This window comes from Phoenix dactylifera, chromosome 2 (assembly GCF_051530095.1).
Source record: "Phoenix dactylifera cultivar Ajwa chromosome 2, Ajwa_hap1_PhDact_Kaust_v1.1, whole genome shotgun sequence".
NCBI classification, from domain to species: domain Eukaryota; kingdom Viridiplantae; phylum Streptophyta; class Magnoliopsida; order Arecales; family Arecaceae; genus Phoenix; species Phoenix dactylifera.
In genome coordinates, this window is record NC_143191.1 from 507,276 (window position 1) to 527,556 (window position 20,281).

General features: G+C 42.7%; 1 pseudogene across 1 annotated transcript; it reads right to left on the reverse strand.

Moving 5' to 3' along the window:
- Window positions 1–209: 209 nt before the first annotated feature.
- On the reverse strand, window positions 210–19,817 carry LOC103714739 (NADH dehydrogenase [ubiquinone] flavoprotein 1, mitochondrial-like; annotated as a pseudogene). The gene is made up of 4 exons (XR_016399675.1): window positions 19,752–19,817; window positions 18,064–18,198; window positions 8,876–9,430; window positions 210–1,495 (listed from the first exon to the last, which is right to left on the reverse strand). The product of XR_016399675.1 is annotated as an NADH dehydrogenase [ubiquinone] flavoprotein 1, mitochondrial-like (transcript).
- Window positions 19,818–20,281: the final 464 nt, after the last annotated feature.

Here is a 20,281-nt window from a genome sequence, read left to right on the forward strand (position 1 = left end):
CCAGAAAAGGAGAACAATGTTATCTCATCGCCCTTTTGCCTTCCTAAGGGCCTGTTTTAAGTCACCACCACCACAGAGATGCTAGAGTCGAGAACATTCTCAATATCCATTGCAACAGCTGATTGACTGGTTCAATTCAGCATCTGGACTGGGCCTCTCCACTGAGACCAGCACAGCCAAGGGCACTGTGAAGCCTACAAGCATGAACCTGAGCGCCAAGACAATTATTCCTTGCCAAGGCTGAATATTAATGGAACAAAAATTAACACAATGACATCCTATGCTAAAGCCCTGTAAACGTAGAGAATTAAACAGGTTTCAAATGCAGAATTTAGGACACTTAAATGAACAAATGCATCAAATTGGACAAATAAAGCAAGCACCATTCCAGCCTTTCCTGGCTTCAATTTTGGTATCATAATTATACGAACTCTTTAGCCCTGGAAGAGAGATTGGGACAGATGATTCAATCCAAAAGACCAGCTTAGCCACCACAGATATGAGTTCTCCTACAGAGCTGATCAGCTCTACCAGTATTACTCATTATTTTTCATGATAAATAAACGGAAGAACTAGAGAATGGTAGAGTTCTGGAAAGTGATCAGGCCAGGTTGCTCAAGCAGCTGCAGCCTCCAGCAGCTCTTTTTCTGCTCGCTCCCGAACCCTTCTTTCCAGTTCTAGCCTGAAATTTTTAATCAGTGCCTGAACTGGCCAAGCAGCCGCATCCCCCAGTGCACATGGTGTGCACCCTTCGATCTGCTTCGTGACCTCCTGAAGGATATCAATCTCCTTCAGCTTTGCATTCCCCACCTTAAGCCTCTCCATGATCATCCACAGCCACCCTGTTCCTTCCCTGCATGGTGTGCATCGCCCACAGTTCTCATGCTTGTCGAAGTATGACAGCCTTGCTATTGCATCCACCACGTCAGTGGACTTGTCCATCACGATAAAGTTGCCGTGCCTAGTCCAGACTGAATAGCTTTGAGCGCATCATTGTCCATCAGAACATCATCAAGTTATCCCAACAAGTTATCCCATCCTCCTCTTGACACCACCACAGTGCCTCTATGAGCTCCTTCAAAGGTATGCTCAACTCTTCTTCTACAGTGCAAGGTTTGTTCACATGACCTGAGATGCAGAACAGCTTCGTTCCTGCATTGTTTTCCCAGCCAAAGCTCGCAAACCATTCAGGTCCTTGCCTTAAAATAGTAGGAGCTACGGACACTGTTTTCACATTTGTAACAGTTGTCGGGCAGCCATTCTACATTAGCTGGGAAAGGAGGCTTCAGTCTCGGTTTTCCTGGTCTTCCTTCAAGGCTTTCCAATAGAGCTGTCTCTTCCCCACAAATGTAAGCACCAGCACCATAGTGAATATGAACACCAAAATCCTAACCAGATCCACATGCATTCTTTCCCAACAATCCAGCTTGATATTGTAATACCCGGAAAAAAAAAAAAATGGTTTGATGGGCCGGCCCGAAGAAGCCGGGCCCATCTATAAAATACGATCGTGCCCTAGGCACGATCGTGGAAGGGGAAACGCAGAGAGAGGGGGGGGGGGGGGGGCGGCGGCATTAGACGGGATCAATCGCCGGAGGAGGCAGATCGTCGGAGGGATTTGAGCGCCGGGGAGAGGCGACCAAGAGCCGGCCGGCCGTGGAGGAAGCCGGAAAACTTCAAGAAGATCCTTCCGAATCTAGTGAAGAGCTCTTGGATCCGTGGGTTTACTCACGGATTTCTCCACCAATTCTCGCCGGAAAGGCCGCCGGAGCACCCATTAGACCGAGGTAAGCGTGGATCCTTCTCTTGTGTTTCCTTTGGTAGGGATAGGGTTGTGTTGGATCGAGGTTTTGGCCGGTGAATTGTTGGAGAAGAGCCCGAAACAGGGTACCCCTGTTTCGGCTTCTTCTTTCCGGTTTTTGGCTGCCGCCGGCCGCCGGGATGGGCCGGGATCCATGGCATTAGAGGTTGGTCGGGACTGTAGGAGGTCAGAGAGGGATTTTTAGGGTTTATTGGAGAAGGGAAGTGATGGATCCGAGGTCTTCTTCCTCGTGACTCCATCTTCTTCCTTTCCCCTTTCGCTCACGTCGGCGGCAGCGACGGCAGCAGGCCACCGGCGGCGACGGCGGCGACGGTCGTGGGCCACGGGGGTTGCTGTCGAGTGGGGGCCGAGCCACTGTTAGGAGGGCTTCCGGTGGATGTTTGGAGGAGGGAAGAGTGGTTCTTCCGTGGATGAAAGAGGAAGGGGGAAGGGAGGAGAGAAGTCCTGTCGAGATTGGAGAAGGGGGAGGAAATCATGCATGTTCTTGGGAGGAAGAAGAAGAAGAGATAGAAGAGGAGATCTCTTCTTCTCTCTTCCCCTTGTCCGGCCACCATCGCCGGCGACTGCAACAGTGGCGGCCGGCGATGGTTCGGCCAGTGGTGTTGTCGGGTTGGGGAAGGAGAGGGCACAGCCACCATGGCTGTTGCCCTTGGATCAAAAAGATTTGAGGGAGGGAGATGTACTCCCAACCATGAAGAGAGAGGAATCATCCCTTTATGTTGGTCTCTTTACCGGGACCGGCCATCATCGTCGCGGCGTGGCTGCGGCCACGGCTGGCGACGACATAGGCCGGTGGTACAAGGTGGGAATCGGGCCACCCCGACTGCCCTAGATTTGGAGGGATTGAGATGTTTGGGGATCTGGTGATGGATCCCATAGTAGATGTGAATTATATTTTGGAATATTTAAATATTAAATAATTTAGTTGTGATTTATAATTGATGTTGTAGAGGAAGAGTCGGCGGTGCCAGGAGATTTTGATCAGGGGACTCAGCACCCCAGCTCGTAGTTGTGATCCGGATCTGTAATTGTGACAGTCTACAATTTCTGTAAGAATCCCTACATCTGAGCACTTCTATGCATATATTGATTTATCGTTGGATTTATTTTACGGTTGTGTTGTTATTGCTTGTGAGCTGATATGACACATATGAGATGAATGTTTATCAACATATTTTCATTATTATGTTGTTATTGTTTATGTGTTGATGCGGCACCTATGAGGCGTGCATGTTGTTTTAATGAATATATTGAGATAAATTCATTTGGGAAGAAATAACATATTTTTGAAAATTTATGAAAATATGTGATGTGATGGGAATGTGATTGAACATGTAAAACTAGACATGTAATATGGGTTGGACTAACCTTGTCATGAGATAGCGGCCACGAGCTGATGCGTGGGATAGCCTCCACGGGCTTACGGATAGCGGCCACGAGCTGATGCGTGGGATAGCCTCCACGGGCTTACGCGTGGGATAGCCTCCACGGGCTTACGGATAGCGGCCACGAGCTGATGCGTGGGATAGACTCCACGGGCTTACGGATAGCGGCCACGAGCTGATGCGTGGGATAGCCTCCACGGGCTTACGCGTGGGATAGCCTCTACGAGCTTATGCGTAGGATAGCGGCCACGAGCTGATGCGTGGGATAGCCTCCACGGGCTTACGCGTGGGATAGCTGCCACGAGCTTATGCGTGGGATTTGTGCAGTCTTGGACTGGGACATGATCTTGGTTAGTCCAACGCCAGAAATGAAAAGTTTGAAAACTTGAAATCTGAGTAATACGGGAATGGATCACATAATGTGAAAAAAGGATTGGTGTATATGTACTGATTACATATATTTGTTGTTTGTTGAGCTTTTGAAATGATGAAATGATATGTATATTTTGATACTTGATTATTTTACGATTTTGTTGTGTGTGGCTGTTGGGATTCTTACTGGGCTGGAAAAGCTCATACTACACTTCCATTTTTTTTCAGAGGCACTGGATTCGTAGAATCTGTCGGATGGGACAAGAAGTGAGCTCGATCTGAGTCAGACTGCTAGATAGTTAGAAGTCAATTTATCTCTTATTTATGGACATTTGAATTTATGTAATCATTCAGTACATTTTGGTTGGATCTGATTGAATTTCATTAATTATTGATTTTGGCATTTATTGGAATTATTGGAATTATTGGAATTGTTGTTTATCTTAGGCCTTGCATGATCTTTAGGGCATTGCTCTAGGGATCATGCGGCCGGTCGCGTGCCGGACCCGGGTGATGGGTTCGGGGGCGTGACAGAGTGGTATCAGAGCCAGGTTAAGGTATCCTAGGGTTTATGTTCAGGTGAGTATCATTGGAGAATTATGATAGAAAAATTATCAGAGATTTGGTTTATAATCACTTGAGATTGTAACAAGAATGATATTATAATCTAAGGTTTAAGACCACTAGGGACTGTGGCCTTAGTAGCATTAAAGTTTGAGGTTTAAGATTATTGGAAAATGTGACCAGTTGGAATCTGAGCATATGTTTAAGATCACTAGGGATCGTGACAGAAATATATCATAGCTTAAGGTTATGATCACTTTGGACATGATAATTAAATTCAGTGCTTAAGCTGTAAGATCACTGGGCATTGTGATAAAATGTATGCATCGGTTTGGTTTTCGATGCATACGGAAGGAAAGTATAAATTGTCTTTGATCATGATAAGAGAGGTTTGACCTAAGATAAGTGTAGGTCAACAATGGTATATCGAGTATACCATGTTCAGATATTATTTAAATGATTTGAAAGTTCAAATTTGATGTGGGTTTTGATGTGATCATACTTTTGGTTTTGCTGCTAATTATTAGAGTGGGATTTGTACGTTGATTTAGTATTGGAGTAAGCTAAGGAGATTTCATAATATTGAAAGGAACGTTCTTCGAAGTTGAAAATGTATGTGGATTATATCTGGTGTTGGCATGTTGGATATTGCAAATAGATCTATTTCCTATGGATGTATTTGATTATTTTGAGGCCATAGAGTATGCATATTGATGGGAGAATTCTAATTATTTGAATTCTCATGTTTGGATTGGGCTACTGGATTTTACTTATAATTGTGGAAGACTATTTGATGTGTTAATTTAAAACTCAAGCCTAGGTTTAAGATTTGAGCAGGGATCTTTTGTCGTTGTTGATGAAGTCACTAATAAATGTCATATTGAGTAGAGACTTCGGTCATGAGATGCTTACATGAATTATCATATATAGCATTACTGATGGATATTAAGAATCTTGGTGAAGGAAGATCTGGAGATCGATCGAGTTAAATTCTAGTGTATTGGCTCAATGACTCCTAAACCATTGAATTTGAAGTAAATCTTTTGGAAAGAAGATCAACGTAGATTGTTTAATCGAATTGCTGAGGAAATCCATGGTTAACTTATTTTAAATTAAACCTAGATATTTTGGATTCTAAGAAGGTTGTGGAGATCACATAGTGACCTTAAACTTGACTAAAGGATCGGGGGTTAGTTATGGTATGTACACTCTATATAAATTGAGGACAAAAAGATCTAGAGGTTTTGCTCTAGTTCTACTTGGAAATTTGAAATTTGGAGTTCTTAGTCTTAATGCAAAGTGATACTTTAGTCAGAAATCATTTTATGACTTTAGAGAATTAAATGAATTAAATCAGAGTGTGCAGCGGAAGTCTGGTGGTTTGACTTATTTTGAAACTGGTTAAGATCATTAATATTTGATCTAAAAGGCATTATGATGAAATACTTGAGTTAGTTTCAGGAGAATGTTGTTGATTCTATGGATGATCTAAAGATAGCTATGTTTTTCACTAGTGGATCTTCTATTGTTGACAACTTTTGGGAGAATCTTGGGCATGTTAAATTTAGCATTTACGATTGATGATTCCTTGGTTGGTCTTAGACTTGGAATGTTTTAACATGGATCTCTTATTTGTTGGAATGATGTGGGAGAAAGAAAAGAAAAAAAAAATGATTATAGAATATTAGGAGGATTTGATACTAAAGATTTCTCCTATTTCTATTAAGCCAATTATGATCTCTGGGTAGAATCAAGAGAAATTAATTTCTTTGGGATATAATTATGGCATTTTAATCCAAGGTTGGGAGTTTGGAATTCTTTTGAAGGAGATCAAAAGAACTTACTACGTGTGGTAAAAAGAAAGGATCAAGTTGTAAGATGCTGTGATTATTGTATGTCAAAATCTTATGAGTAGGTACTCCGAGAGGGAGACTATTTGAGATCTCAGGGACGATATGATGGATGTATATTTTTTTAAGGTTTGAGACTTTAAGTAAGTTAATTTCGAGGACGAAATTTTTTTTTTAAGGGGAGAGTATGTAATACCCGGAAAAAAAAAAAAAAGGTTTGATGGGCCGGCCCGAAGAAGCCGGGCCCATCTATAAAATACGATCGTGCCCTAGGCACGATCGTGGAAGGGGAAACGCAGAGAGAGGGGGGGGGGGGGGGGGGGGCGGCGGCATTAGACGGGATCAATCGCCGGAGGAGGCAGATCGTCGGAGGGATTTGAGCGCCGGGGAGAGGCGACCAAGAGCCGGCCGGCCGTGGAGGAAGCCGGAAAACTTCAAGAAGATCCTTCCGAATCTAGTGAAGAGCTCTTGGATCCGTGGGTTTACTCACGGATTTCTCCACCAATTCTCGCCGGAAAGGCCGCCGGAGCACCCATTAGACCGAGGTAAGCGTGGATCCTTCTCTTGTGTTTCCTTTGGTAGGGATAGGGTTGTGTTGGATCGAGGTTTTGGCCGGTGAATTGTTGGAGAAGAGCCCGAAACAGGGTACCCCTGTTTCGGCTTCTTCTTTCCGGTTTTTGGCCGCCGCCGGCCGCCGGGATGGGCCGGGATCCATGGCATTAGAGGTTGGTCGGGACTGTAGGAGGTCAGAGAGGGATTTTTAGGGTTTATTGGAGAAGGGAAGTGATGGATCCGAGGTCTTCTTCCTCGTGACTCCATCTTCTTCCTTTCCCCTTTCGCTCACGTCGGCGGCAGCGACGGCAGCAGGCCACCGGCGGCGACGGCGGCGACGGTCGTGGGCCACGGGGGTTGCTGTCGAGTGGGGGCCGAGCCACTGTTAGGAGGGCTTCCGGTGGATGTTTGGAGGAGGGAAGAGTGGTTCTTCCGTGGATGAAAGAGGAAGGGGGAAGGGAGGAGAGAAGTCCTGTCGAGATTGGAGAAGGGGGAGGAAATCATGCATGTTCTTGGGAGGAAGAAGAAGAAGAGATAGAAGAGGAGATCTCTTCTTCTCTCTTCCCCTTGTCCGGCCACCATCGCCGGCGACTGCAACAGTGGCGGCCGGCGATGGTTCGGCCAGTGGTGTTGTCGGGTTGGGGAAGGAGAGGGCACAGCCACCATGGCTGTTGCCCTTGGATCAAAAAGATTTGAGGGAGGGAGATGTACTCCCAACCATGAAGAGAGAGGAATCATCCCTTTATGTTGGTCTCTTTACCGGGACCGGCCATCATCGTCGCGGCGTGGCTGCGGCCACGGCTGGCGACGACATAGGCCGGTGGTACAAGGTGGGAATCGGGCCACCCCGACTGCCCTAGATTTGGAGGGATTGAGATGTTTGGGGATCTGGTGATGGATCCCATAGTAGATGTGAATTATATTTTGGAATATTTAAATATTAAATAATTTAGTTGTGATTTATAATTGATGTTGTAGAGGAAGAGTCGGCGGTGCCAGGAGATTTTGATCAGGGGACTCAGCACCCCAGCTCGTAGTTGTGATCCAGATCTGTAATTGTGACAGTCTACAATTTCTGTAAGAATCCCTACATCTGAGCACTTCTATGCATATATTGATTTATCGTTGGATTTATTTTACGGTTGTGTTGTTATTGCTTGTGAGCTGATATGACACATATGAGATGAATGTTTATCAACATATTTTCATTATTATGTTGTTATTGTTTATGTGTTGATGCGGCACCTATGAGGCGTGCATGTTGTTTTAATGAATATATTGAGATAAATTCATTTGGGAAGAAATAACATATTTTTGAAAATTTATGAAAATATGTGATGTGATGGGAATGTGATTGAACATGTAAAACTAGACATGTAATATGGGTTGGACTAACCTTGTCATGAGATAGCGGCCACGAGCTGATGCGTGGGATAGCCTCCACGGGCTTACGGATAGCGGCCACGAGCTGATGCGTGGGATAGCCTCCACGGGCTTACGCGTGGGATAGCCTCCACGGGCTTACGGATAGCGGCCACGAGCTGATGCGTGGAATAGCCTCCACGGGCTTACGGATAGCGGCCACGAGCTGATGCGTGGGATAGCCTCCACGGGCTTACGCGTGGGATAGCCTCTACGAGCTTATGCGTAGGATAGCGGCCACGAGCTGATGCGTGGGATAGCCTCCACGGGCTTACGCGTGGGATAGCTGCCACGAGCTTATGCGTGGGATTTGTGCAGTCTTGGACTGGGACATGATCTTGGTTAGTCCAACGCCAGAAATGAAAAGTTTGAAAACTTGAAATCTGAGTAATACGGGAATGGATCACATAATGTGAAAAAAGGATTGGTGTATATGTACTGATTACATATATTTGTTGTTTGTTGAGCTTTTGAAATGATGAAATGATATGTATATTTTGATACTTGATTATTTTACGATTTTGTTGTGTGTGGCTGTTGGGATTCTTACTGGGCTGGAAAAGCTCATACTACACTTCCATTTTTTTTCAGAGGCACTGGATTCGTAGAATCTGTCGGATGGGACAAGAAGTGAGCTCGATCTGAGTCAGACTGCTAGATAGTTAGAAGTCAATTTATCTCTTATTTATGGACATTTGAATTTATGTAATCATTCAGTACATTTTGGTTGGATCTGATTGAATTTCATTAATTATTGATTTTGGCATTTATTGGAATTATTGGAATTATTGGAATTGTTGTTTATCTTAGGCCTTGCATGATCTTTAGGGCATTGCTCTAGGGATCATGCGGCCGGTCGCGTGCCGGACCCGGGTGATGGGTTCGGGGGCGTGACAGATATACTTATTTTCTTGCCTTCTCAAGGGTAAAGCATTCATTTACATATTCCCCTCTTATATAGAAGTAAACAGCAGTTGCCCTCATGCCAACACCTGCAATCAGGCATCCTTCAAGCAGCTTGTGTGGGCGATGGCAAATGATTTCTCAGTCTTTACATTTACCAGGTTCGCTCTCATCAGCATTGATGATGAGATATGAAGGACAGCCATCTGAAACCTTGGGCATGAAGGACCACTTGAGACCATTTGGAAAACCAGCCCCTCCACGGCCTCGAAGTCATCGACTATCCAGTCAGAATCCTTGAGTACCAAGTCCTTGGTTCTATACTAGTCCCCCTGCTTCGTCGAACCTTTGAGGAATGGGTCGTGCAAACCATAAAGGTTGGTGAATATACGATCTTCATCTTTGAGACCAAAGTGGGTCTTCTCTGGAGGAGGTGGTGGTGGTGCAGGTTGAGGTGTCCTTGCTGTTGTTGCAGTCTGAGTGCTGAATAACCTGCAAGAAGAATTCAATCTCCCAACCAGTTGCACCGTCCGTAGGGAAAAAGGGTTCCTCAAGGATCCCTGACAAAAAAGATCAGATATGAGTGAAATTAAGCAACTTTTAACAAAATAATTTTTTCGCTCAGAACTACAACAGCGAATACAAATAGCGTTGCTGGAAACAAAGCACAACTCAGATATCATATTTTTGTTCAAGATCGCATTATATGATCAAAATCTAACACAAAACATCCACTAAGTGGAGTGGGGCAATGATGGATGAATTTTTGCCCATTCGCAGCAGATTCAAGCTTCTTCTCAATCCTCATACTCGAGGTGCCATAATGCACATGCAGATTTTACCAATAATTTGTTTCATGCCTTGATGCAAGAAAATCTCTCTGTAACTAATATAATTACGATGGCATACGTCTCCTCACACTTAATTATTAAGCGATACCATCTCAACAACTAGGTCCTGCTCACACAAAGATGCTACAATCTGCCTCTCCTAGATTGTCCACAAAACATTTCTTTCCTAAGTATTATTATTGAATTGGAGACAAAGTAATAAAGCATATCTTATATCAGACTTTAGCAAACCATAGCCCATACATGCAGATGTAGTAGAAGATACTCCTAATCAATTAAATTCTAAAAATATTGTATAAACACAAATAAATATAATTATATTTCAGAATTTTCAGACAAACTTGCACAAGTGCTATATCTTCTCAGTCTGTCACCAGCATGGGATTTCCAATAATCCTAACCAATAATCCTATATATCAGCTGTCTAGGCAACTGAATGCTTCTAGACAGCAAACAACCGCCCGACCACATGATGTCACCCAATGTCCACAGAGAAAGTGCTACCATGAAAATATAAACTATTCAGCAGAAAGATAATATGCATGCATACATAATACATACGTATGTGATTGCATGTACAGACTCACACAAACCCTATAATTAATGCTTTCAAGAAACAGCAACCTAGGCCTGCCTTAATGTTTTGCATCTTGTTTAATTACAACAGATGAGATCTATTAATGAATTAGTATTGAATGTTGCTATGTTCATACTCCATACTTCCTTCGACTTACTGTATTTTTTTCGACTTTTTCCTTCCTGAGGAAGGGAGGGAGGGAGATGCAGTAATCACAAAGAAACATGAAAGCATCTATGCAATTCATCTACACACCATAACTATATTTTACGATGCCTTTATGTATAATCTGTCCAAAATTTTGCTATAAGAATCCATGGTAGAAAATGATTAAATGGGATATATTTTGATCAAACCTGTATAATTCAAACTTTTTTCACTGATTAAACCTATATTTATCTTGTATATCATATGTTATTATCCTACACAGTTTTCACCAAGTTTAATAGATCTAAAAGGTGTACGATGGGTTTTTTAAAACTCTTAAAATAGAACAGCACTAATGAATGCTTTAGTCATGCGTGGTGATACGGTCCAATCAGCAAATATAAACTTATAGACACTTAATTACCGAGTGTTGTGCAATTTTCCTGTTACCGAAAATATTATCTAAAATCTAGGTACATGGAGTTTTTTCCATACATCTTGTATCTTTGGCTCCTCATTGTATTACTGATAATTCCTCCCTTCACTGCATCCAACAACAGTGGCCAAGGCAGATCTCTTGAACCTACTCTTTCTTGTACTTGGTAAAGACAAAAGTTGCCCATTGGAATATTCGTAAAGGAAAGATGCAACTGGCCAAGCTGGGCAACTGAAGAGACCAACAGCAATAAGTGGCCAGATAATCAACTTCCTACTCTACACCTCTCTTACTGATAAAGGTAAATCAAAATACCATGTTTTGGAGGCTGACAGAAATTTAGATCCTCGAATAAAACATTAAGGATATGACGATATTAGACAGTTGTTATCCTTTTGCATTATTATGATACTGGAGAAGATAGATAATTGGTTCAACTTCTTATCAAGAAGATATGTCTTCCATAGGTATCTCAATTTTCTTTTAAGGTCTTCAAATAATAAATATGGAACAAGATTTGTAACTAAATGGTATTCTAATGCCAGAATTTTATCTGAATACCTTGACTAGTCCATTGTCATATTTCAAATTACTTTCCATTGGAGCATTGGACATCATATTCTTCTCTACCTTTAATAATTTGTTGGCTGGGGGGAGTGAGAGGGAGAGAGGAAGGGAATGAAAGTGAGAAAGAGAAATTCAACCTAAATCGCTGCTGCAGCTAGCTTTTCCCCATTCAATTTTTATATCCAAAATTGTTGATCACCCCCAGCCTTAAATCTATATCCAGATTGGAATAAGTTGCATATCAATGTATAATACTCTATTTAAACTTCATTTACTTGATTTTACATTAATCTGAATTAAAATCCTAGACCCAAAGAACTCTGTCTTAGTTGTAACATAAAGTTAAGGTTGTCCCATTTTGAGTCAAGTATATCCATTAAGCCTCTGTCTATTTCAATTCCACATCCAATTGATGACTAATTCTTGTAGGACGTAGGCAACCCTTAGTGTATGACTATGAATGTTCGAAAGCTCGGTTTAAGTTTTAATTGGGCCCATCGAGTTTGGTCCAAGTTAAGGAGTTTTGGTCAAAAAATTAAGGAAATACGCAATCAAGAAAAGGAAAAAATAAGGCAAGCCAAGAAGCTGCATATATTACAAATTTTTAGAGTATTTTAAATTGTTGAAACAATTGACTTTATCTTATTTCACCATTTAGCAATTGAGTTTGAAATCTAGGAAAATTAAAATAATGCTGAAAATCAATGAAAACATTATATTAATCAATTTAAAATATATACCGATCAATTCAAAGTGTAAAATATTATTCACATGTTTCAATTTTTGGTAATAATCTAATTATCGAATAGAAAACTATGTAATTATATATAAGAGAGAATGAACAGATATAAATTTGCATACAATTTCTTTTCCCAGATAACAAGAGCACATTTTGAAAAGAAGAGGATGGTTTATATATCTTAAAGCCAAACTCATAGTTGCTTCCAATCTTCTCAAAAGCTGCCCCAAGCAGGGGTTGGGGAGAGGGGGTGGGTGGGGGGAAGGGAGCTTTTAAGGATAGAATTTTGACTCATGCGTAGGCATTGTAGTAGTTTTAGACAATTGATAGTCAAAACCTTGAAAAAGAAGCAATTTATCTATATTGCATATACACATAATTTTCATTCAGTTATCCAATATTTTCAAATAATTGGAAATTAAAGCATATTGAAGCAGCCCTTTTTTTGGTTTAAAGCTAAAAGGATTGTTTAAAAACAAAATAGTTCGTTAATGCTTAAGCAAATGCGTTTGTACCATAAATATAAGCAAAACATTGTTCTCGAGAGAAGCTGGAAATACTAAAGTTGGCTTATGTGAAGGACCTAGATCAGCTCCCTGAGTGATGAATTTGCCCTTCTTAAGATCAACATATTAGATGTAAATACCGGGCCAAATGGACCGACCTGGATTATGGTCTGCGGTCCATTTAAAAACCCAAACCTGCAACCATGATCGCCCGCTGTTGAGGCGGTTACAACCGCCTAACAGCCACGTTCGCCACCCCTCTTCTCTTACGGCCGAAGGCTATTAAAGCCCATGGATCCCTCGCAAAGGAGCTCTATCAGTCTCTCATTTCTTCTCACTCTCTTATTTTCTGCTACAAGGAACGGAAGAGGGATCTGAGCTGCCGGAGGGAACATCACAGAGTTGTCCCGGAGCTAGGTAAGTCCCTGACTTCTTCTTCCCTTGTATTATGCAAGTAGATCTAGTTTAATCATGGAACAACAAAACAGAGAGACAACGAAATAAAAGAGATCAAAAGAAGAAAAGGAAGGAATAAGATGCAGTGGAGGAAGGGGGGAGATCTCACTCGTGATCTGACATTGGCCAAATATCTTTCTCCTTCATCTGATCATGGCTTTTACCACTGCAATCAAAACCCTAGGTCTAAAATCCTAAAATGCAAACATACCATGGAAGGGTCCTCGGCTCATGCAAATCCGGTTCCCATGGGTGGAACCGGTTTGATCTCAGCCGGAGGAGATCGGAGAGGAAGGAGAAGAAGAGGATCTCTATCCTCCGGCCGTGGACGTCGCCGTTCGGGGCACTGCGAGCGTCGTCGGGTCGACCACAGGCATCGGCCGCGAGGCCAGCCGTGCGCCATGCGGACGCCGCTAGCTTGGCCGCAGACCGGCGTGCACCACCGGCTTCTCCTTGTCCATGGGGAAGGGAAACCCCCCTTCACTAGAGAGGGATAAGAAATGGAAGACGAAGAGGAAGGGAGGTCGGCCGCTACAGGCTGAGTCGCGAGCAGCGGTGGCCGGCCGCCGGCACCGTCGACCTCGGACCCGGCTCCTCTCGAGCGCCCCTCCCGAGCTCGCCTCCTGGTTTCATGGGAGAAGAGGAGAAGAGGAAGAGGAGCTCGGGAAGGGAAGAAGAAAGAAGGAGAAGAGAAGAAGAAAAGAAGAAGAAAGGGGGAAAAGAAGGTTCGGGAAGTGCTATTCCGATCTTATATCCCATGCTGTCCTCCCCATTTCTTTGTTGAGATCAGTTGAGCGACTTATCAGAGATTTCATTTGGGGGAGGCGTGGTGATAGAGGTAGAGCACATCTAGTGGCTTGGGAGGTGGTCTGTCAGCCGATTAGGCATGGTGGTTTGGGCGTGCCGTCCTTGGTGGCACGACGGGAGGATTCGGTTATGCGGATGGCAGCTAGTCTCATGCTGGAGCCCGAGAGCTTATGGTCCTCCCTGATGAGGGCTAAGTACGGTGCATTGACGGTTGGTGTTAGGGCGGGGCGGCTCCACTCCCCTATCTGGAGGGAGATCAGTGCTAGGGCTTCATCAGTGCTTCCGGCGAACCGGTGGGTTATCGGGGATGGTATGTCAGTGGATGTCCTTGAGGATAGCTGGGTGACTGAGTTACCGATCAGCAGGTTGCCGGCCATGGTGGACGCAAGTAGGCTGATGGGACGGCGAGTTACTGATCTGCTAGTTCCAGGGGAGGGGAGATGGGATGAGGTGTTTGTTCGGGAGACTTTTGGGGAGCACCTGGCGGAGAGGATTTTGGCCTTACCGATCCCACTCCGGGCGGAGCCTGACAGATTGGTATGGGTTCCGACAGGCCGGTCGAGGGTGCGTGCCAGGGACATCCATGTGTGGACCAGTAGGGAGCCGGAGAGGCGGATTGATGGCAGATGGATATGGAGGATGAGGGTGCATCCCCGGGTGGCGCTTTTTCTATGGAAGGTGGCCTGGGGCTGCCTTCTGACCAGGAGTGTGTTGGCCAGACGGGGGATGCGGATGGGCTCCCTATGTGAGATGTGCCTGGATGCTGAGGAGACCATCGGCCATGTCCTGCTCCGATGCCCGATAGCAGTGCAGTGTTGGAGATCGGCCTCGGCGATACTCCCTCCTTTGTGGGAGTCGGAGGAGGATTTGTTGCGGTACCTGTGTGAGGCTAGTCGGAGACCGGACGATGCTGAGACAGGTTCCATTGTGGCTTACCTAGCCTACCACATATGGCTGGCTAGGAATGACCGTCTGTTCGAGGGCGGGCGGCTATCCCCACGGGTTGTGATGGAGAGAGCACTGCGGCAGGCAGCAGAGACATCTGTGCTGTCCACGTCGGCTCCACCTGGGAGGACTAGGGATATCTGGGGTACCTTCACTGCTGTTTCAGCGTCCAGGTTTAGTTTTTTCTCTTGGGTACCCCCACCCCCTGGCTATCTTAAGGTGAATTTCGATGGTGGTATGGCGGAGGATGGCGCATCCGGGGGTGTGGGCTTCGTGATCAGGGACCACTGTGGTACACTTATCGCGGCTGGAGGACGGAGTATCTTTGGCTGCTCGGTGGTGGGAGCAGAGCTGCAGGCTGCTTGGGAGGGCGTTCTGGTCGCGAGACGGGTTCTGGGGGCCGACAGACTTGTTCTTGAGGGTGACTGCTCGACAGTGATTGACTGGATACGAGGTGTGGACACGTATGGGGATGGTCACCCGCTGATACGGGATACACGCAGTCTGGTACGAGAATTGACTTCCTGTCAGATTGTCCATGTCTACCGAGAGGCGAACAGTGCAGCAGACTGGGTCGCCTCTCACGTTGCCCGGCATGCTGGGGAGGTCTTCTGGTCTAGATTAGAGGGCGTCCCACATGCTTTATTTTGTCTTCTTTTCTTTGACATGTCTGGATGTATTCACGTTAGAGGTATATGAATGAAATACCGTTTTCACCAAAAAAAAAAAAAGGGAGGAGAGGAAAGAAAAGAAAAAGAAGAAAGAAAAGAAAAAGAAAAGAAAATAAAAAGAAGGAAAAGAAAAGAAGAAAATAAAATAAAATAAAATAAAAATGTTGTGGGCCGCAATGGGCTTAATTCCGGGATGGGCTTCAAATAGATTTGGATTTAGAAGCCTGAAGCCGGGCTGGGTTCTGGTCCGAGCCCAATAATTTTTAACCCAGAATTAACTGAACCAGTATACAATTGACCCAAGTCTGAACCATTAATTGGGTCAGATCTGAACCAGTATGCAATTGACTTAAACTTGAACCAGTAATTGGGTCAGATCTGAGCCAGAATGCAAATGGGCCCAGACCTGAACCAGAGGGCAATTTGGTCTAAACCAGAAGTGGAATTGGCTCAGACCTGAACCAAAAGCTGAATCAGACCTGAGCCAGAAATTAAATCAAACCCGAACTAGGAAGTAAATTAGACCGGAACCAGAAATTGAATTGGGCCATGGGCCTGAACCATAAATTAAATTGGGCTATGGACCCGAAAATGAAATTGAGTCCTATGGATGGGTTGTAAATGACTTTAAGATTATAAATAAATAGAAATTAAATATGTAAGTGACATGTAATTTAATGATCTTGCTAGGTATTGGAGAATTGGCATTTGATGGGCAAATTAAGGTAAGTAACTTGTCTTAATCTTATTATGGATCATGTATCACGTTTTATAAGATGAAAAAGTATTATTTATGCAATTGGAATTATGTATAAGAATTGTGGAAAAAGTACCTAATATAATCTTATATTTTATCAAATACTTGTGATTACTTGATTATGAAATTGTATGTGATTATTTATGTCTTCACAAAATTAAGATCAAGCATGTGTTAGCAAATGATTACATGATTTTGGATACATAGCATCCATCATTATTATTATTATTATATTATGTACACATGATTATGATGTTATAGAAAGATGCATAGAAAAAAATAAAGTTTTTAGCATGATCATGAATTTTATTCAGCATGATGCCATTATTCACTTTCCAATGTATCGATGAGAAAAGATTTATGAAAAGCATGATATGTTTTAAAGAACTCTCAGATTGCTATGTACGACCCCCGCCAGTGGGTAACAGTAACTAGGCATACGACCCCAGCCAGTGGGTAAAAATAACTCGGCTTTACGACCCCCGCCAGTGGGTAATAGTAACTGGAAGATAGACCCTGCAGTGGTAAAGGCCTTGCCGTGGGAATAAGAGCGGCCATAGCTACACTACCATCTGAGAGTATGAATTTCAAAGTATAGAATAATGGCAAAAGTTTTATGATGCATAATCATATTTATGAAGTTGCATGAATGGACATGCATAGTTTTATGACTGGTTGGATTATTTGAAATGTTTACTTTATTACAAGCACAGATTTCAAAGCATGAATAATAACAGCACATATTTTAAAGCATGATTAATGATGAGTACGGATTTCAAAGTAAGAATAATGATAAGTACGGATTTCAAAGCAGTGAATAAAGACAAAAGATTTACATCTGGTTTGATTATAGAAAATGCTTTCTTTATTACAATCGTTAGTTTCTTAAAATAATGCATTAGTATGAAAAATATTATGCTTGATCTGATAAGATTATGCATTGTTACTTACTGAGCTTTATAGCTCATATCCATTTATTTATGTTCTTACAGATGAATAGGAGATGCTAGGAACAAGGAGCGTGACATGCTTCAGGGTTATGGGGAAAAGAAAATGAAACATTAAATGTTGCTATTTTTAGATGCTTTGTAATCAATCTTTTATTGATGAAATAGTTGATAACATTTAAGAATATAATTGTTCATAATTGATTTGAAGTTTTGAAGTGGCTGCGTGTTATTGCGGGTAAAGGTTTGCAATAGCACGGCCGTGTCATGATCCGAATTCGGGGCGTGACATTAGAGGTGCAAAAGGATTAGGTTTTCTCAAATTTAATCAACTTTATCATACGCCCATCCCTGATACAAAATATAATCTTGTGAGTTGTTTTGCATTCCTTAGGGCCTATTTGGATGTTGGAAACCATGATCTGGATGATTAGGGCTGATAGAGAGAGTTGGCATTCAAAGAGACGAAGGAAAGGAGGAGTCAAAGAGAAACATTCAGCTTGTTTTTTCTTAGACATACTGGAAGGATCAGATGTTTAGACATGCACCTGCAATTGGAGCATGTGTAGACATGCATCCTTCAGCACAGGACTAAAAAGGGGAAAAAAGGAAAAAAGGAAAAAAAAAATCATCATCTCCAGAATCTCTTCCAAGAGTTTTTCACATAAGACATTAGGAGATTTGGGAGGAAAAAAAAAAAAAAAAAACTAAAAGCTCGCTGTTGAAATCAGAACAGTTGAGCCCAAGCCTTTCCCATCTATCTAGAGAGAGAGATATGGTTGGATACCTGGCCGAGCTTGGTTGAGCCCAAGCCTTTCCCTTCGCAGCCACCTCCGCCGCCTTCTTCACTGCGCTCATTGTTGCTCTCCTCGGGACTTCTTTCTCTCTTCTTGCACCTTGTGAATTGGACGGGTTTTCCCTTCTAGTTTCGCCTTCCTCCTCCTTGAACGATCCGAGATGGACGAGGAGTTGGGATAGTAGGGATGGATGACCCCGTTTGCACCGCAAGGCCTTGCCTTGAGTGGTTATACCCGAAAGTGCACCACCTCGCTGCGTACAGATGGGCCTTTTACGGTTCAGAAAATCTGGGGCTCCTTTTCAGCTTAGATAGCACCTCGTACGGTATTCTAGATCTGAAAGCCCCCATCTTAGAATTTCCTCAAGATCAATTTTAATGGGTTGGTAGTGGATGGAGGGCATCGAGGAGGTATGGGGTTTGTCATCAAGGGACTCAGGTTCGAGAGTGGTGGCAGCTGGTGGTTGTCGGATAGCTAATAACTTAGTTCCTAATGCTGAGTTGCAAGTTGCATGGGTGGATTTTCGATTTGCACGATGCATCCTGCAGGCCAGCTCTATCATTTTGGAGAGTGACTCAGCCACTGTGATAGATTAGATACGGAGGGCCGAGCGGAATGGGGGAACCACCCTCTGATTCGAGATATCTGGGCAATGGAGAGGGATGGTAAAACCTTCCAAGCCCGACATGTATTCAGGGAGGCCAACGGGGTCACGGATTGGGTGGCAGCTTATGTGGCTAGCCATTCGGATGGTACTCTATGGACCCGGGAGAGGGAGCTGTGTGGGGCACTCCGTGATGTTTTGTTTTCAGATTTTATTAGATGTATCTGTACTATTTTAGTATGATGCGCCAAAAAAAAAAAGTGTACCAACTCGTTCGTTTATCCGCACATTCCATCGGTTCCAATGATAGGTCCCATAGCATAGCTTAAAATTCCAGTAAATAAAAAATTTTAATAACTAAATTTTTATTTTATATTAAATAATAAATTTTAATAATTATCGAGCATAAATTTTTATCGTTGGTATTGGTATTCGTATGATAAAAGGAAAATTCTGCATAAGCTAATCTCGGTGCAGAAACTCTCATTATTGGTATCGGCTTTATTGGCATCGATCCCGTGTAATAGGTGGGGTATAGTATTTTTTTCTTTTTTTTTAGCTGATTGAAATACAATATAACAATATAACAAATTATAATTGATAGAAAGCACCAATACCCAACTTCTGTTGTATATTAAGCAATAAACTTTAATAATAGTTGGGCATATTCGTTATATATTAAGTAATAAATTTTAATAATTACCAAATATACTAATATTAACGATATTAATATTGATGTCTATATGGCAAATGCAAACTTTGCACAAGCTAGAGTCTTCATTTTAGATGTATATAACATGATAGATGTATGCATTCGAGTTGGTTTAATTATGTGCATCAACTTCAAATCATGCAGGCTCTACATCCTATATTTGTGTTCAATAAGAGATTAACAAATATATATTGGATATTTGTCATCTATCTTCAGATCCATCAAACCAAAATGCGAGATAAATGGACAAGATAAAAAGTAAATCAATGGACAAAAAGGAGAAAAAGGCTGATCACATAGAGCCCAAACTATTCCCTCCTCCAAAAATTGAAACTCTATGCTATGAAGAGATCTAAATGTACTTGGAAGAGCTGCTGCTTAGATGTGTTATCCATGAAGAAGCTAAAGATGTCATGAGAGAAATCCATGCTAGATTTTGTGGCCTACACATGAGTGGTCATATGTTGGCGGGAAAGGTTGTGAGACAGTTACTTTTAGTTGGCTATGGAGCATGATTATTGCAAATTTGTCAAAACCTACCTCAAATATCAGATTCAAGCTAACGAGATTCATGGACTATCTTATAAGCTTCACATTATTTCAGCACCTAGGCCATTTGCAACTTGTGGAATACATATGATGATAAGGAAAATTGATCTGGAGACATCCAACAGGCATGAATATAGCCTAGTGAATATTAATTATTTCACTAAATAAGTAGAAGCAAGCATTACCCTTCAAGGACTGATTTGTTGCTTTCGTGTACCATATAAAATTAATGAACAATGGGTTGAACTTCATAAGAACAAAGATGGATGAGCTTTACCAACAATATCACATCAAGCAAGAATCACTACTCATCTTACTGACCACGTATAAATGGGATAGTCGA